This window comes from Panthera uncia (assembly GCF_023721935.1).
Source record: "Panthera uncia isolate 11264 chromosome E2 unlocalized genomic scaffold, Puncia_PCG_1.0 HiC_scaffold_19, whole genome shotgun sequence".
NCBI lineage: Eukaryota > Metazoa > Chordata > Mammalia > Carnivora > Felidae > Panthera > Panthera uncia.
Genome location: NW_026057588.1, coordinates 2003091 through 2020343, shown reverse-complemented (window position 1 = coordinate 2020343; position 17253 = coordinate 2003091). Strand labels below are relative to the sequence as shown.

Sequence of the window (17253 nt, the reverse complement as noted above, 5' to 3'; positions counted from 1 at the left end):
AAATAAAATAAAATAAAATAAAATAAAATAAAATAAAATAAAATAAAAACAGAACACGCCTGACAGACTAATGTGTAGCCGGAGTTGCAGGAGAGATCACAGCAGAGGAAACATTTGAAGAGGTAACGGCAGAGAGTTTATCTAGACTGATCAAAGGTACCATCCTGGATGTTCACTGTTCAAGAGCAACAATCTGTAGAGAACATCTTGAGTTTAACATCTGACATCAAACTTCCCGGCACGTCATTACATACTTCAATGTTAAAAATATAGCTAGTAAAACCATGCTAAATGGCAGTCCCTGGGGGAAAGATATACATGAAAACTAAATTCCCACTTTTAAAATCTAACTTTTTATTGTACACCTATTAGTGGCTTACCAAAAAGAGTGAAAGGCAGAGACAGTCTGGTTTTAAGTGCCATACCTGGAGATGTAAGAACCAAACCATCAATGCTCTCCGATGTCATTCATTTTTCCCTGTAAAGAGGTGTGCTCTCCAAAGACCAGTTGGTGAAATGCACCTGCCTTTCAGAGAGAACTGAAACACAAGTGGGAGGCTCATCCAGGCCAGAGTGGCAGAAGAGGACAGTCCAGGAGGAGCCAAGACTTTAACGTGATGACAGACTTTATGTGAAAGCTCCCTATGGGTACAGCGTGTTCTTTAAACTGAACAGAAATAATCAGAGGTAGAAGCCTGAATCTGTAGAAAGGAATTAAAAGCAACCCAAAAACGAATTAATTGGGAAAAAATATTGTACAAAATTACTTTAAATTCCTTTAAAAGGCTGTTGACTGTAGAAAAAAGAATAACAACGATGCTCAGTGAGGTTTATATAATATGTGGAAGCAAAATATATGACAACAGAGAAAGTTGTGATTATATTAATGTGAGTTGTTACACTGTACACTGAGTGGCATAATATTAATTCCAGATAGTATATGATACGTTAAGATGTGTATTTTAACCATAAGGCAAATAAGACTTAAGATTAAGATTAAAAAGACATAATGCTAAAAAGGAAAAAACAAGGAGACAAAATGGAATAGCAAATAATACCAAATTAAGGCAAAAGAAGCCTGAATGGGAAAACAAAGGAACAAAGACCAGATGAAGCAGAATATAAAACCCAAGCATATCAGTAATTATACACTAAATACAAATTTACTGAACAGTCTTAAAGAATAAGCTTGCTGGGGCGCCTGGGTGGCTCAGTCAGTTAAACGTCCAACTTCAGCTCAGGTCATGATCTCACAGTTTGTGAGTTCGAGCCCTGCGTCGGGCTCTGTGCTGACAGCTCAGAGCCTGGAGCCTGTTTCAGATTCTGTGTCTCCCTCTCCCTCTGCCCCTCCCCTGCTCACACTCTGACTCTGTCTTTCAATAATAAATAAACGTTAAAAAAAAAAAAAAAGAAAAAAAAAAAGAATAAGCTTGCTGAAGTGGGTTACAAACAAGACCAAATTAAATGCTGTTTCCAAGAAACCCACTTTAACATTTCAACAGATAACCTGAAAGTAAAGGTACAGAAAAAGCCATATAAAGCTGTATATTGACTGCAGTATAAGAAAGCTATTTGGCTACATTAAAATCAACTAGTGGATTTCAAAACAAGAAGTATTACCAGAGGAAAAGAAGGGCATTTCACAGTGATGAGACGGTATGTAGAATAGGAACCAGGAACACACAATAATCTAACATGTCATTAAACTCAGTAACACAGCTTTAAAACACATGAAAAAAAATGATTAAGAAACATTAACACATATATTAACAAACACAGTCACAGTTGGAGATTTAACACTCTCCTCTGAGCAGCTGAAAGAACAAGCAGACACGACAGTTCATAGAAACAAAGTGTGTGCAACTTTATCAGACACCATGCCCAACAGTAGCAGAATATGCATTCACCAAAACAGACTACACGCTGTATCATAAAAACATTCTCAATAAATTTAAAAGGACTGAACTCATGCAGAATATGTTCTTGAACCACAATGGAAATAATCTAGACATCAATAACAGAAATCCCCTCATACTTGGAAATTAAACGATGTACTTCACAAATCAAAGAAGAAATCACTTTCATATGTTGTATTTTCATTACCATTCAGATCAAAACATTTGGAAAACAAAAATAACAATGAACTGAACAATAATGGAAATGAAACATGTGAAAATGTGCAGAATGCAGTTAAGATAAGGCTTAAAGGGAAATGTGTAACTATAAATGCAAACATTAGAAAGGAAGAAAGCATTGGGGCGCCAGGGTGGCTCAGCTGGTTAGGCATCCACCTCTTGATTTTGGCTCAGGTCATGATCTCACGGTTCAGGAGTTTGAGTCTCACATCAGGCTCTAAACTGACAACACAGAGCCTGCTTGGGATTCTCTCTCTCCCCCCTCTCAATCACTCTCTCTCAAAATAAATAAACTTAATAGAAAAGAAAAAGCATAAAGTCTGAAAAGGAAGAAATAAATCTTTACTTGAAGATGACATGATTATATAAGACATCCAAGGAAACTGACAGATAAATTAATTTAGTGATTTTAGCAATTTCACACAGGATAGAATGTCAATTAAAGAATAAGTTACATTAGGGCACCTGGGTAGCTCAGTTGGTTAGGCGTCTGACTCTTAATATCGCTCAGGTCATGATCTCACCGTGAGATCACGCCCTGCATCTGTGCTGTTAGCACAGAGCCTGCCTGAGATTTTCTCTCTCCCTGTCTGCCCCTCCCCCGTTCTCTCTCAAAATAAATAAATAAACATTAAAAAAGTATAAATTATACTTATATATACTAGCAACATTTAGAAAATAAAATTAGACATATTTACAACAGAATGAAAAATATTAAGTTTCTAGGAATAAATTTAATAAAAGATGTGCATGACCCATATACTTAACAAGTGCAAAATATTACTGAGAGAAGTACCCAAATAAATACACCATGATCACAGAATTAGAAGGCTCAACATGTTAGACATAAATTCTTCCAAAATGATCTATAGATGTAAGGCAAGTAGAAATGTTGTGAAATGAAAAAGCTTGACAATTTCCAACTGAAAAACTGATTCTAAAATTTATATGAAAAAAGAAAAAATAATAATTAAAATAAAATTTATATGGAAGTGCGAAAGACCTGAATAGTCAAGACAATTACAAACAATAAAGTTAGAGGATGGTGGTCACCACCTCATTTCAAGATTCACTGTGAAGTACGATAATTAAGATGTACGATGCTGGCACAGAGCAGGAACAATGGATCAATGGAAGAGAAGAGAGCAGAGAAAGAGACCCATACATACACATTCAGTTGATTTTCAACAAAGGCTACAGTACAATACCATGAAGGAAAGTTTTTTCTTTACATGGTGCTGGAACTACATAACCATAATGAGTGCCTTGTCTACTACCTCACACTTACATAAAAATTAACTCAAGATGGATCATAGGTCTTCTATATATATATATATTTTTTTTTTTTACATTTATTTATTTTTGATAGAGAGAAACAGGGCACAAGTGGGGGAGGGGCAGAGAGAAAAGGAGACACAGAATTGGAAGCAGACTCCAGGCTCCGAGCTGTCAGCACAGAGCCCAATGCGGGGCTGGAACCCACAAACCGTGCGATCATGACCTGAGCCGAAGTCAGACACTTAACCGACTGAGCCACCCAGGCATCCCAAGATGGATCATAGGTCTTAATGTAAAAGCAAAAAGTATAAAAGTACCAGAAGAAAACAGGAAAGTATCTTTGTAATCTTGGCATAAAGCTTTCTTAGGATGTTAACAAATACAAACCTAACAATAAGAGAAAAAAATAATAAAATCAGACCTTGCTAATCTATCACCCAACAATTCCACTCCTAGATTAACCCAAGAGAAATGAAAACATAGGTCTGCTATAAGCACTACACAAGAATGTTCACAGCAGCATTATTCATAATAGCCCTAGAGACAATCCAAATGTTTATTATCAAGAGAATGGATATCAATGGATATCAAGAGAATTACAATTCGTTCAAAAAGCAAAATACCTGTGGGGCACCTGAGTGGCTTAGTCAGTTAAATGTCCAACTCTTGGGGCGCCTGGGTGGCTCAGTCGGTTAAGCGTCCGACTTCAGCTCAGGTCATGATCTCACGGTCTGTGAGTTCGAGCCCCACGTCAGGCTCTGTGCTGACAGCTCAGAGCCTGGAGCCTGTTTCAGATTGTGTCTCCCTCTCTCTCTGCCCCTCCCCTGTTCATGCTCTGTCTCTCTCTGTCTCAAAAATAAACGTTAAAAAATAAAATAAAAAAAAAATGTCCAACTCTTGATTTTGGCTCAGGCCATGATCTCATAGTTTGTGGGTCTGAGCCCCACATCAGGCTCCACACTCAGAGCACACAGCCTGCTTGGGATTCTCTCTCTCTCTCTCTCTCTGCCCCTCCCCTGCTTGCTTACTTTCCTCTCTCTCAAAATAAATAAATAAACTTAAAAAATAAAATATCCTAAATAGTAAAAAGTAAAAAAGGAATGAAATAATAATGCATATATCATGTATGAATCTCAAAAATCTGAGGATAAGCCTTACACAAAAGTAATAATGTATGATTCTCTTTATATGAAGTTGTAGAAAAGACAAAAAGAACCTATGTTAGAAAAAAAGTCTCAACAGCGTTTGCCTTTCTTAAGTGGAAAGAGGTAACAAAGGAACTCTGTGAGGTAATGAAAATGTCCTCAAGCTCCATTTGGGTGAGAATTACATATAAGCACACATTTGTCAAAATTCTCCAATTGCATATTTAAGATTTGTGCATTCTAAAGGTATCATTAGCAAAAAAATAAAAATAAAAAATATCCATTGTCTTCAAAGTAACAATAAGATGGAGGTTGACTTCTCAACAGAAATCATGGAGTCCGGAAGACAACCAGACAACCGTATGGTGTCTTTAAAGTGCTGAGGGGGGAAAGAAATCCTGACAAGCTAAAAATTCTCTGCCTAAAGTATCTTTCCAAAATGAAATAAATGAAACAAAGGCATTTTCAGGCAAACACAAAGTGAGAGAATTTTGTCACTCTGAAGGAAATGATGAAGGGGGCTCTTCAAACAACAGGAAAATAATCCAGATGGAGTTATGGAAATGCCACAGGTAATGAAAACCACTAGAAAAGGAAGATATGAAGAAACGTATAAATAAAAACTGACTGCAAAGATCCTTTCACCATCTCACCTAGGCAGGAATCCTGGGAGAGCCCTCTGTCCATCATCCGTGGCTCTATTCTGAATTCTAGGTGGGCAACGGGATCTGGCTTTGGGGTCCAAGGTCCTGTCCAAATGAGTGATCAAGCTGTGAGGTTTTGTTTGTTTTTTTTTTTAATATAAATTTTACTTGTAAGAACATTTTATTTTATTATTTTAAGCAAGTTCTATGCCTAAGGTGAGGCTTGCACTCACGACCCAGAGATCAGGAGTCGCGTGTTTTATGAACTGAGCCAGCCAGGTGACTCAAGCTGGGAGGTCTGATGTAGAGAAACACTCCAGTGACCCCACACTCCCAGCTATGTCAAACCCACTCTGCCAAGACCCCAAGCAAATACAAGTTGACGTGGGAACAGCCTCACCCACGGCAACCAGGTGCCTTAAAGTCCCCAGCATCACACTGTGGGACAGGGTCCTCAGGGCAGGGCCCAGCAGCCCCCACTCCTCCTGGGTGAAGTCCACCACCACATCATCCAAGGTTATCTGCTCCTGAAATGTCACCCACGTGTCTGCTGAGTCAAGATCCTTATTCTTGCAAAGTTCCCAGAAGAGCGGGGAGGGGCTACATGGGAATGTGAGGATGCGGCCAGGTGTACAGGGAGATGTCCTGAAAGGGTTCTGGCTTTCAGGGATGATACACCCGAGCCTTCCTGTGGGCATCAGGGGTCTGCATCAGCCATTTCAGAGGCGAGCCAGCATAACACTGAGATGTTTACCCCCTACTTATCCCACACATTTATTGATCGACTAGTGATCTTCTGTAAGACCAAATGTACAGACCCCTTTAGGATTCCCCTTCTTGTCCCCTCCCTTTTTTATACCACCAGGTATATAAAAATGATAACGTTAATACTGCTGATTATGTTAACCATTTGCCAAGGGTTCTCTCTCCGTTCTGGGCGCTGTACTTAAGAAAGCACTAATAGAAATTTTCTTAATCCCCACAAGTCTCAGGAAGCACTTCCCAGTTCCTGGGGTCTGTTTTTTGTTTTTTCAAATGAGGAGCCTGAGCTCAGAGTTTACAAGTCTTAGAATCATAGTTACATTGGCTTCATTAAAAACAAATTGAGAGATGTTCCCTCTTTTAGACAAATCATTCCAGATGATGGAAAGACGGGAACTGTTTGTTCCTTAAATGGGTGGTAGCTGAAGCTGTCTGGAACGTGGGTCTGGAATTTTCTTGCTGGGAGGTTTTGTTTAGGTCTTCAAAGGTTACAGGATTTCAGGGATACACGTGAGGACTGCAGGATTACTGAGGTTTTCCACGTTCCTCCGCCCGCAAGACTGCTGAGAAGGAAGAGCGGGGACGACGACCCAAGGCTGACAAGCGAGGGCACAGACTCCCACGCAACCCTTGGGCGCAGAGTCCAGGCCCAGCCCGGGGAGGGAGGGCGAGCGGCCACTCACCGGGGGTCGGGCTGTCAGGATCCCTGCGGCCATCGCCTCGGCCGACTCCGAGGTCCTCACGGAGTCACCTGCAGCCCCACCCGCTCCTCGCACCGCCCTCCGCTCTCGGGACGGACACCCCAGCCCAGCCCCGAAGCGGACGAGCCGGCACCGCCCCCCCTGTGGCGGGAAGGAGTCCAGGCGGACACGCCGAGATGGCTCGTCCGCAGACCTGGAGCCAGACCGGGACTGGGGCTCTGACCAGACCGCCCGGGACGGCCACACACAGCGGAGCACACCGGGTACCAGCGCCCACCGCAGCCTCACCGCCCGACGGCGGCGCAGGACGCAAAGCGGAACTAGCAGGACAAGAAAGCCCCGCGCTGAGGCCGAGGACTCCGGAGCGTCGGAACGCCGCCGCAAGTGTATTCTGGGAGTTGTAGTCTTACGGCCGGATCCCAGCTCTGTCCAGCAGTCAGTACAACCGAGAGCCCAGAGAGTCAGACTACGTTTCCCAGAAGGCGCGGCGGTGCGGTATCCACCCAATGGACGTGCACGACCGGGCCTGGGCTGCGGATCGGGCCCTCCCTGGACTTGTAGTCCAGGCTCATGGGCCAGGCCTCGGCTGCAGTGAAACGGGTTTCTCTCACTATAATTTCCAGAAGCTTCCGTTGTCCAGACTCCTGATCTCCAGAAGCGCGCAGTCGGCGGCTCCTGAGAGGCTGGGAAGCCTCGGGAAGAGTTCTAAGTTATAGGGAATCGTAGGTACTCCAGCTTCGCCCACCAGGTGGCAGGGGTGGACACCCAGGGTCTCGTACTACACCTCCCAGAAGGCCCTGCGGCGGCGCGAGTTCGGGAGGCACCGCAGCAGCTCGATTTCAGCACCAGCTGTCGAAGGTGCAGGCTTCACGAACACACCTACGTAGGCACGAAGTCAAAATCAGTGTTTCGATGTGCTTTTTGTGTGAGACAGAGACACGCATTCCAATGTTATGTCCATGTCTCGATGTTTCTGTTCATCGGGTGAAGGCAGGCATCTCTCATTCCTCCATCCAATGTGATGTGTGGTCTCCGCTAAATCCCTCTGGTGTCATAATCGAGATTTTCACAACGTTTATGTTTTCTTGACAATAGCGCAACATTAGAAAACTTTGAGTGGGTCGTTTTGTTCTCCGTCTGGAGAACTAAGATGTGGAGAAACTCTCCTATACCGACAACCGGAATTGTCAAAATTCTGAGAGCGAAACCTGGGTTTAGGAAGGCAGGTGCAGACATAGCCCTGAGTCACCTTCCTTTGTAAAGCTGCCCTCACCTCCCTCGGGTGCGTGTGAGGTTGAGGTGAGCATTTCTTGCACTCCAAATGTGGGCATCTCGAGGAGCTCTGAGTCCCGGCCTAGTGCTTGGTGGAAGATGTTTTCCACATACTTTTCACATAGCAGCCAATTTTCCGCATAGGACCGATTCACAAACCCACGTTCTCTATTCAATTCTTGCTGGTTCTTTAAGGAATTTTCAAAACCTCTACTTTATGGAGAATTTTGGACATACGGAAAAGCAGACAACCATTATGTGGCCTCAGTGACCATCAACCCAGGGGTAGTCCCCACCCACTAACCCCAGCCACATTGCCATTCTGTGTCATTTGAAAAGGAATCCCAGTGTTTTGGTATCCTATTTTAACTACGATATGTAATTGCAAAAACAAGGACAATTTTCTAACATAACCGTAATTCCATTATCAATTTTTTAGAAAAAAAAAATAATTTGGGGGGCAGCCGGGTGGCTCAGTTAAGCCTCTGACTTCAGCTCAAGTCATGATGTCATGGTTGGTGAGTCCAGCCTCACATCAGCCTCTCTGCTGTCAGTGCAGCGCCTGCTTCTGATGCTCCGTCTCCTTGTCTCCTCTGCCTCTCCCCCCCACCCGCCGGCGCTGTCTCACTCACTCTCTCAAAAATAAACGTTAAAAAAAACTTTCAAAAAAGGTTTACCTTTCTAAAAAGGTCTACTGAATATTAAGCATTACAACTTAAAATTATCTCCACTTAAAAAAAATGTTTATTTTTGAGAGAACAAGAGAGCACGAGTGGGAGAGGGGCAGAGAGAGAGAGGGAGACACAGAATCCAGAGCGGGCTTCATGACTGGAGCTGAAGGCAGACGTTTAAGCAACTGAGCCACACAGACACCCCCCCACTTTTTAAAATAATTTGATATTTTTTTTAAAGATCAGGGTATAACGAAGGGCCACATTTTGTAATGTATTCTCTTTTTTTGTTTTTGGGTAACAACTTTATTGAGCTTTCATTCACAAATGATAAAATTCACCATTTGCAGTGTAGAATTCAGTGGTTTTCAGTATATCCACATATTTGTGCAACCATCAAAATTGATGTTAGACTTTATCTTCACCCCAAAAAGAAACGCTGCCCTTTTTAAGCCTTTTTAGCCCAGCCCTAGCAACCACTAACTATCTGTCTCTATGAATTTCCCTATTTTGGACATTTCAAAGCTCATCCATGTTGTACTTTCAGTAGTTCATTCCTTTTATGGCCAAATACCATTCCACTGCATAGATATGGCACATTTTGTTTATCCATTCATCAGCTGAAGGGAATTCGAGTTGTCTCCACTTTTTCGTTGCTCTTAACATTTGTGCACAAGTTTTCACGTGGACATATATTTTCACTTCCCTTGTCTATCTATCTAAGAGTGGAATTTAGCAGGTCATATGGTCATTCTACATTTAACTTTCTGGAGAAATGCAAGACTGTTTTCCAAAGTAGCCGCACCATTTCACATATCCACCAATAGTGGATGTGGATTTTAACTTCCTCACCAACATGTTACCACCTTTAATATTGTTGTTGTTATTGTATCATGGGCCTTTTCCAACTTTATTTTTATTTTTTTAAGTTTGTTTGTTTAAAGTAAACTCTACAGCTAATGTGGGACTTGAACACATGACCCCAAGATCAGGAATTACATGCTTTTCTGACCGAGCCAGCCAGGCGCCCCTCAAACCTTTTCATTTGTGAAGATTTTCAACAATACCTACAAAGAGAATAGCCAATGACTATCCATACGTCCAGCATATTTTTTTTAATGTTTATTTATTTTTGAGAGGTGGGGGAGGGGCAGAGGGAATGGGAGACACAGATCCGAAGCAGGCTCCAGGCTCTGAGCTGTCAGCACAGTGCCCCCTGGCGACGTGGCTGGACTCTGAGGCTGTCCCTGTCAGGGAACGGTAGGAAGTTGCCCAGCCGGACCCCACAGAGAAATACCAGCATCATCAGGTGATGAGGACAACCCGGGTGGAGGCACAGTATACCTGAAGCCCTGTTGCCAGGCCCGGTGACTCTGAAGGCCAGGACCACAGTCTGGCCAAGATGGAGAAATGGCCATGGTGAACATGACAGCAAAGGTTGTCTGGTGGAGAAGGAAGGTGGCAGGGGTGGGACGGCTGAGGAAGAGCAAGGGGCAGAGGGGCAGAGTTAGGGAGGTGAGAAGCATGCAGCTGAGAGCCCTGTCGTTGGCCCTGATCACGGGCATGTCCCGACGCCTCAGGGACATCACTAGGAATAACATGGTCAGGCTGGCCAACGTGAGCATCACTGAGGTCAGCATCAACCCCAGGGGCTCGTCAAAGACCAGGAAGGTGTCCATCCTGGGCAGGCAGTGGACTCTGGCCTGGCTTGGGTGCTGCTCCTTGGGACACAGAAGACATTTCTTCATGTCTGTGGGAGACATAGAGTCCTGCCTGCCATGTGATGGTAAGGAGGCCAGCTACGGGGAGGGAGGATCCCATGAGCATTCCACATATCCCATGTACCGATTCATTCATTTCTTCTTCTTTCTTCTAACTTTGCTGATGTATAACTGACAAATTTGTGAGGTATTTAAAGGGTACATCGTGATGATCTCCCTGCTGGTGGATCTGGCTGGATCCTGGAACTCAGGCTGCAAGCAGAGGAAGGATGAGCAGAAGGTGTTGTCAGTGACCAGTCCAGGGGCAGGGGGCTGGGTTCCTGTGGGAACATCCCAGGGGAGCATTCCAGTGTCCTTCCCACACAAGAAGGCAAGGCTCCTTTCAGCAGGAAAACACTATAGTTATACCAAAGTCAGACTAGAGAGGCACCCACAGACGCAGCAAATGAAATAAACCTTCAGGTGGGTCTGACGGTGGCGAGCCTGGGAACACTGTGTGCAATGGTGCCATTCCAGCCTCTGGGGCATGAAGGACACAGGTACTGATCTCCCCCCTCCACAGCCTTCCCTTGGACAGCCAGTGGATCTGCTCGGGACTTGCAAAGGGATGGTCTGACTCCCTGAGCCCACCTCCCACCTGAGGGCAAGAGTCATGGGGAAGGAGGCTGGGGGTGAGAATACCTTTGAGGGAAGTGTTGGGGTGTTGGGTCCCCAACCCCCAAAGGGGAGCACTGTGTTCTTTCCTGTCAGGCCAGTTGAAAAGGACTTCAAGAGAACCCTCTGAGTGTGGTCCAAGGATGGGCACCTCTCAGTTGGAAAACCTGAAGGCCATCAATGGAAGAAGGGGGTTGCAGTGGAAGGAGTCACACACCCAATGCTGTCACCGGGGGGCCAGGGTGTCTCTGTGAGCCACAGAGGACACCTGGACATACCTACCCAAAGCTGGCAACTGACTGTTAACAAACGAAACAAGGACACCTGTCCCGCCGCGCCTCCCAGATGCTCTATGGGAATGTGTGAGGTGGAGTGTTTCTCCATCTTCCCAGTAAATTCCCCACTTCTTCGCCAAGCAGGCCCCTGAGTACAGACAAGAAAAATACTCTAGGGTAAGGGCGCCTGGGTGGCTCAGTTGGTTGAGTGTCTGACTTCAGCTCAGGTCATGGTCTCATGGCTCGGGAGTTCAAGCCCAGCATCAGGCTCCCCGTCTAGGATCCTCTGTTCCCCTCTTTCTGCCCCTCCCTGGCTTGCATGTTTTTCTCTCTCTCAAAAATAAATAAACATTTTAAAATCTTTAAAAATTACTCTAGGGTAAATCCCTGATGCAAACTCTAATTCGACATTGGTGGCTCCAATATTTTCATTTTGGATGATAAGTAAATGCCTCTTCTCCCCTCACGGAAGGGTCTGGTTATGGCCAAAAAACATAGATGAGTTACAACTGGCCCAATTTAGACCCCCCCCCCCCCATTCTACATCAGACAGCCACTTGGACCACTGGCCTCTGAGTTCCTCGCTGGCTTTAGTTCGCCAGGACTGAGGTGATCTGTGTACAACTCACCCGGAGCCCCTCCTCCATCAACTGGACCATCATTCCACCCCCTGAGGAGGCTTGTGGGTCACATACATCTACGTGGACAGAGTAGAACAGGCCTTTTACAGTTTTCTGCCCTTGCAAAATGTCAAATCCTGTAACTCTGTCTCCATTAGCATCAAAGACAATCTCTGCCCCATTGGGGATCTTTAAATGCACCTTCCTGAGAGGACGCAGAAGCTAGAGGAAGGAAGAATGATGTCATAGATAGGGCAGGGCCCGTCCCTGGGGGTCTGTCCTAAATGTCACAAGCCAATGACCCTGTGATGAGCAGGTGACACTCCAGGCAGGGCCAATTTATTCACAAGACCCATGAAAATATTTGAATTTTACCCACTTGTAAAATCAGAAGGAAAAAATTGAGGGGTGCGTGGATGGCTCAGTCGGTTAAGCATCTGACTTCAGCTCAGGTCATGGTCTCAGTTTCGTGGGCTGCATCCTCGCATTGGGGTCTGTGCTGACAATTCAGAGCCTGGAGCCTGTTTCAGATTCTGTGTCTCCCTCTCTCTCTCTCTCTCTGCCTCTCTCTCTCTCTCTCTCTCAAAAAATGAATAAACATAAACAAATTAATTAAAAAATCAATAAAGTTATAATGAATAGGTAATAATGAATGGAGCCTGGATTTATGTTTGCCTAGATAGCAAGGCAGTAGTAAAATATGATTTTTGATATTTTTTTTAAGGGAGGAAAGGACTGGGGCGCCTGCGTGGCTCAGTTGGTTAGTGTCTGACTCTTGATTTTGGCTTGGTCATGATCTCATGGTTGTGAGTTCGCATCCCTCACCAGTCTCTGTGCTGACAGTGCAGAGCCAGCTTGGGATTCTCTCTCTCCTTCTCTCTCTGCCCCTCCCGCATGCTCTCTCTCTCTCTCTCTCTCTCTCTCTCTCTCTCAAAATAAATAAACAAACCTAAAAAAAAAATGAGGAAGGGACCGACAAAAGTCATAGGGCAGCTGTGGCATCAGGAACTCTGTCTGGCCCTGCACTCCCTTCCTCGGCCTCCCCACTACCCCCAGTAGAGTCCAGACCCCACTGGGCCTACACAGCCTGGTGTCTGCCAGCTTGCGATCCTGATCCCTCTGAGCGGGTCTCCCATGCCTCCTCTACCCCGGCTGTGTGACTGCTCTTGCCCATCCTGGCTGAAGAGCCCTGTCTCTGTCCTGCCTTCCAGGCTCGAGCAGAGCGAGCAGCCTCCTGCCACCAGCCCCTCCCCGAGTCTTCTACACATTCTCTGTCACCTTCCAAAGCTGTAAGTACCGCATCCCATCCCTGTGCCCTTCAAGGCAGGGGCAATGTCCCCGCTACTCGCTTCCCGGAAAGGGTGCTCCCGGCCCCTCAGACTCCTGTTCCCTGAGCAGAACCCCACTACCCCACCACCCTGCTGTTCTCCACTGGCCCTGGCTCCTGCAAGCCCACACATGCCCTAAGGTGGCATCCCAGACTGCTCCATGAACTTGCCTTCCAGGGTACAGGTGGGGTGCAGGCGAACGGAGAACTCAGGGACGCCAGGGCTTGGCTGCTGCGCTGTGGAAGCAGGAGGCCTGCAGGGCAAGCAGAAGATGCAGGGGTGCTCAGGATGGGCCAAGCAACTGCAGCTGCCCCGACCTGCCCTGGGCCACTGGGCCCAGCAAGCCCTGCAGGGTCTGGGAGGTGCCCAGAGACTCTGGGCATGGGCAGGGCCAGTGTGAGGTACCGGTGTGCAAAGCCTCAGCTGGACCTGTCCTGGGCCATGGGGCACCAAAGCCCTGCACATTCTGGGATACACCAGGCCTGGCTGGTGGGGCCTTATATATACGGGTGTGGGACCTTAGATAGACCAGCCCTGAGCCTCGAGACCCAGACAGCCCAGGGTGGTGTGTGGGGCCTGACCTGGACTTATCTCAGTTCATAAGCTCCCGCAAGCCCTGCAGGGTCCAGGGGACACTGGGGGTGGTCAGGGCTGGCATGGTGCTTGGTTGTGGGGCCTGGCCCAGACCTGCCCCGGGCCATGGACTTAGGCAAGCCATGCAGGTTTGGGAGACACTGGAGGGCCAGGACCGGCATGGTGCTGGCTTGTGGGACCTGACCTAGACCTACCCCTGGCCTCAGGCGCCTGGTAGACCTGCAGGTTCTGGGAGACTCCAGGCCTGATTAGGGCCTGCAGGTGCAGGACATTTCGGTCCTCACCCAGACCAGCCCTGCGCTTTCACACCCAGCCAGCCCTGAAGGCTCCAGGAGATGTCGAGGGCCCGGGCCAGCGTGATGCTGGGTGTGTGGGGCCTGACCCGGACTTACCTCAGTCCATAAGTTCCAACAAGCCCTGCAGGGTCCAGAAAACCCGGGAGGGCCAGGGCCAGCGTGGTGCTGGTTTGTGGGGCCTGAACCAAACCTGTATCCATCCTCCAGGCCCAGCCAGCGTGCAGGTTCTGAAAGATGCCCACAGTGGCCAAAACCAGTATGGTTCTGGGTATGTGGGGCCTGACCCAGAGCTGCCCTGGGCTTTAAGCTCCAGCAAGCCCTGCCGTGTCCAGGAGAAACTGGAGGGCCAGGGCCAGTGTGGTGCTGTGTTGTGGGGCCGACCTGGACCCACCCCCATTTTCTGGGCCCAACCAGTCCTGCGGGTCCCAGAAGACACCAGGGTGCTAAGGCCCGGCCTAGTGCTGGTGTGGGGGACCTCACCTGGGCCAGTCCCCAGCCTCTGGGTCCACCCAGCCCTGCATGATCCGGTGGTGGCCATGACCAGCCTGGTGCTGGGTTGTGGTGCCTGACCCTGACCTGCTCCAGGCCATGAGCTCCAGCAAGCCCTGCCAGGATAAGAAGACACTGGCCCTGGCTAGGGCCTGCAGATGCAGGGCGTTTGTGACCTGACCCAGACCTGCCTTGGGCCCTCGGATCCAGTAAGCCCAGCTGGGTTTGGGAGATGCCATGGGTATCCAGAGCAGGCATGTGCTGGGTTGTGGGGCCTGACCTGGATCTGCCCCAGCCACTTGGCCCAGCATCCCTGCAGGGTCTGGGAGATGTCAGGCCTGACATAGGCCTGCAGCATTGGGGTGTCTGGGTCTTGACTCAGACCTCTCCCGGACCAACTCTGGGCCCCTCAGCCCAGAAAACCCTGTAAGGTTCGCAATACTCCTGGGGTTGCCTGGTCTGGCATGGTGTGGGGTATGTGGGGCCCGACTCAGACCACCCCTGGACCTTCCCCGGGCCACCAGCTCCAGCAAGCCCTGCAGGGACAGAGAGACACCAAGGTGACCGGGACCACCTGACCCACCTGACCTGCTCCTGAGCCTGTAGTGTGAGTGTGAGATGACTAGCAGGCCAGGACCTGGGAAGGCAGGTTGTACGGTACCTTATCCAGAACAACCCTGGGCGGCAGGCTGCAGTAAACTATGGACGGAGGGGGGAGGGCTGGCATTCTCTGGGGGTGGCCAGGGCCTGGGGGTGCGGGTGCATGTGGCTGACCACAACCTGCCCCAATTGCTAGGCCTAGCAAGACTTTCATGGTACCAGAGACCTAGGTTGCTCAGGAGGGCTATTATGTCCGTGGGTGTTTGGCACTCTGTCTACCAGAGGATGGCTTCTGTCTTCTCTAGTGCCCACTGAGAGTGATGTTGGAGGAGGCTCAGCACAGGTGCTGGCCTGGCTTAGCCCCAGCTGGCCAGAGAGCCACCTGCTTCCCATGGTCCTCATCTTGGGCCAAGATGTTCACCCAGTGCCACCCGAAGTGGACAACCGGCTGGGTCCAGGAAGCACGTGAGACATCTGGCCAGGGTCCGAAGCAAGGACGGGAACTCAGGTCTTGTTGCCAAGGCTGGCAGGGGTGGGTGAGTAACCGACCTGGGCAGGGAGGCAAGGGGTGAGGACAAGGAAGCATGGAGCGGGGACTCGGGCACAGGCTGCTTCTTGGGTGTACATGAGCCAGGACAGAGCTGGGGGACCCACCCACCCGAGTTCCACCACATCCCATGGACACCCTCAGTCCTGGGCCAGCGGTAGGGGGCAGTCACTGTATTTAACAGAGCCTGGGACACGGTCATCTCGTAATGGCACTCCACCTGGTCTTAAGGGTTAACTTGCTTCAAGCTTATGCACCCCTTACCTGTTGACCTAAGTCCCTCGGTCTGTAGCAGAATGAGTCTACCTTCCTTGAGATCTGCAGACCACTGCTCTCCAGGAGGGAAGGACCAAACTTTCCAAGACCACATTCAAAAACACTGGAGCAGCAAGTCTGCTCAGGGTCACATCGCCAAACTACGAAGCAGCTTCCCACCTCTCCTCTTCTAGCCCCTGGAGATCACAATGGTTCGGCTTCCAGCAGACTTACTTTTAAATTGAGATTCACCTCAGTGTCATTTGGAACAAAAGTTTCTGTTGCTTACAAATTGTTTGGAAGCCTTGGTCTGACACCAGACTGCCTCCCCGTGGATCTAGCATTCAAGTTGCCTAATGATGACAGGGTCTTTCACCCTGACTCTAGAAACAAAGTGAATGCTCTCTCCAGGGCAATTTCCTGAGGTGTCTTGCAGAGTTATAAACACATAAATAAGGCCAAAAGATCAGGCCAATTTCACCTACCAAGAAAATGAGTCAGGGAACTCATTGTATAATTTACAATAATTTACAAGAATAATTTACAATTTATAATTTACAAGAAGGAAAAAATAAACCCTCAGCACTTGGATTTTATTTTTCCATCTGTGGCTTCTGCATGCAGCAAGCATCTGCTTGAATTCAACACTCCAGGGACCAGCAGCCAGCAGGAGATGAGAGAGAGGTGCAGCTCTGACCACCCAGGTAAGTAGCCCCTCTTGCCCCTCCTGAGACTTCACATTTCTGTGCCTCCTTTTATTTTCTCTAAGGCACTTACACTTCCAGCAAGCATCTGCTTTCTCTGTTTACTGGTATGTAAACTGTGGGCTCTTGGAGACCAAAGCCACATCAGTCTTGCTCACTGATGTATCCCCCTCACACCCTGTCCGGGTCCAGAATAGCACCTGGTAGGCGCTGCTGTCCAACAGATAAATGGCATTTGGTCCTAGGCTTCGGGAAGTGGGGTCCCCATCTCCTTTGTTAGGTCCCCGATCCCACTCACGTCCTCCTGCTACTCCATCTCAGCACTCGCTATAGCCACCCTGAGCCCAGTCCCAGAGCTGTGAAACCCTCTTGAATCATTATCTTCCTCCCAATCTGAATTTCAAATAATAACTTTTTAGTATATTCTAAACATACTATTGGGATGTGCTTATACTAAAATATATCATTAGTATTTAAAAGACTATTTGGTATTAGAATTTGTTTAAATATGTCCCGAATATACCATTCGGATAAATAATAATAAGATATACTATTCGTAATT

At 47.7% G+C, this 17253-nt stretch overlaps 2 long non-coding RNA genes across 2 annotated transcripts in view; both read right to left on the bottom strand.

Annotated features, from left to right (window-relative positions):
- The window catches only part of LOC125915889 (uncharacterized), a 13442-nt gene extending 5775 nt beyond the window's left edge, over positions 1–7667 (bottom strand). Inside the window, exons 1-2 of the long non-coding RNA XR_007455783.1 lie at positions 6648–7667; positions 5212–5307 (exon numbers count right to left, since the gene is read on the bottom strand). This is a non-coding gene — a long non-coding RNA (uncharacterized LOC125915889). The remainder of the gene's footprint in view (positions 1–5211; positions 5308–6647) is intronic.
- A 2039-nt stretch (positions 7668–9706) lies between these two features.
- On the bottom strand, positions 9707–13341 carry LOC125915888 (uncharacterized). Its single transcript, XR_007455782.1, has 4 exons — positions 12258–13341; positions 11266–11406; positions 11011–11150; positions 9707–10581 (listed from the first exon to the last, which is right to left on the bottom strand). It is a non-coding gene; the product is annotated as an uncharacterized LOC125915888 (long non-coding RNA).
- Positions 13342–17253: the final 3912 nt, after the last annotated feature.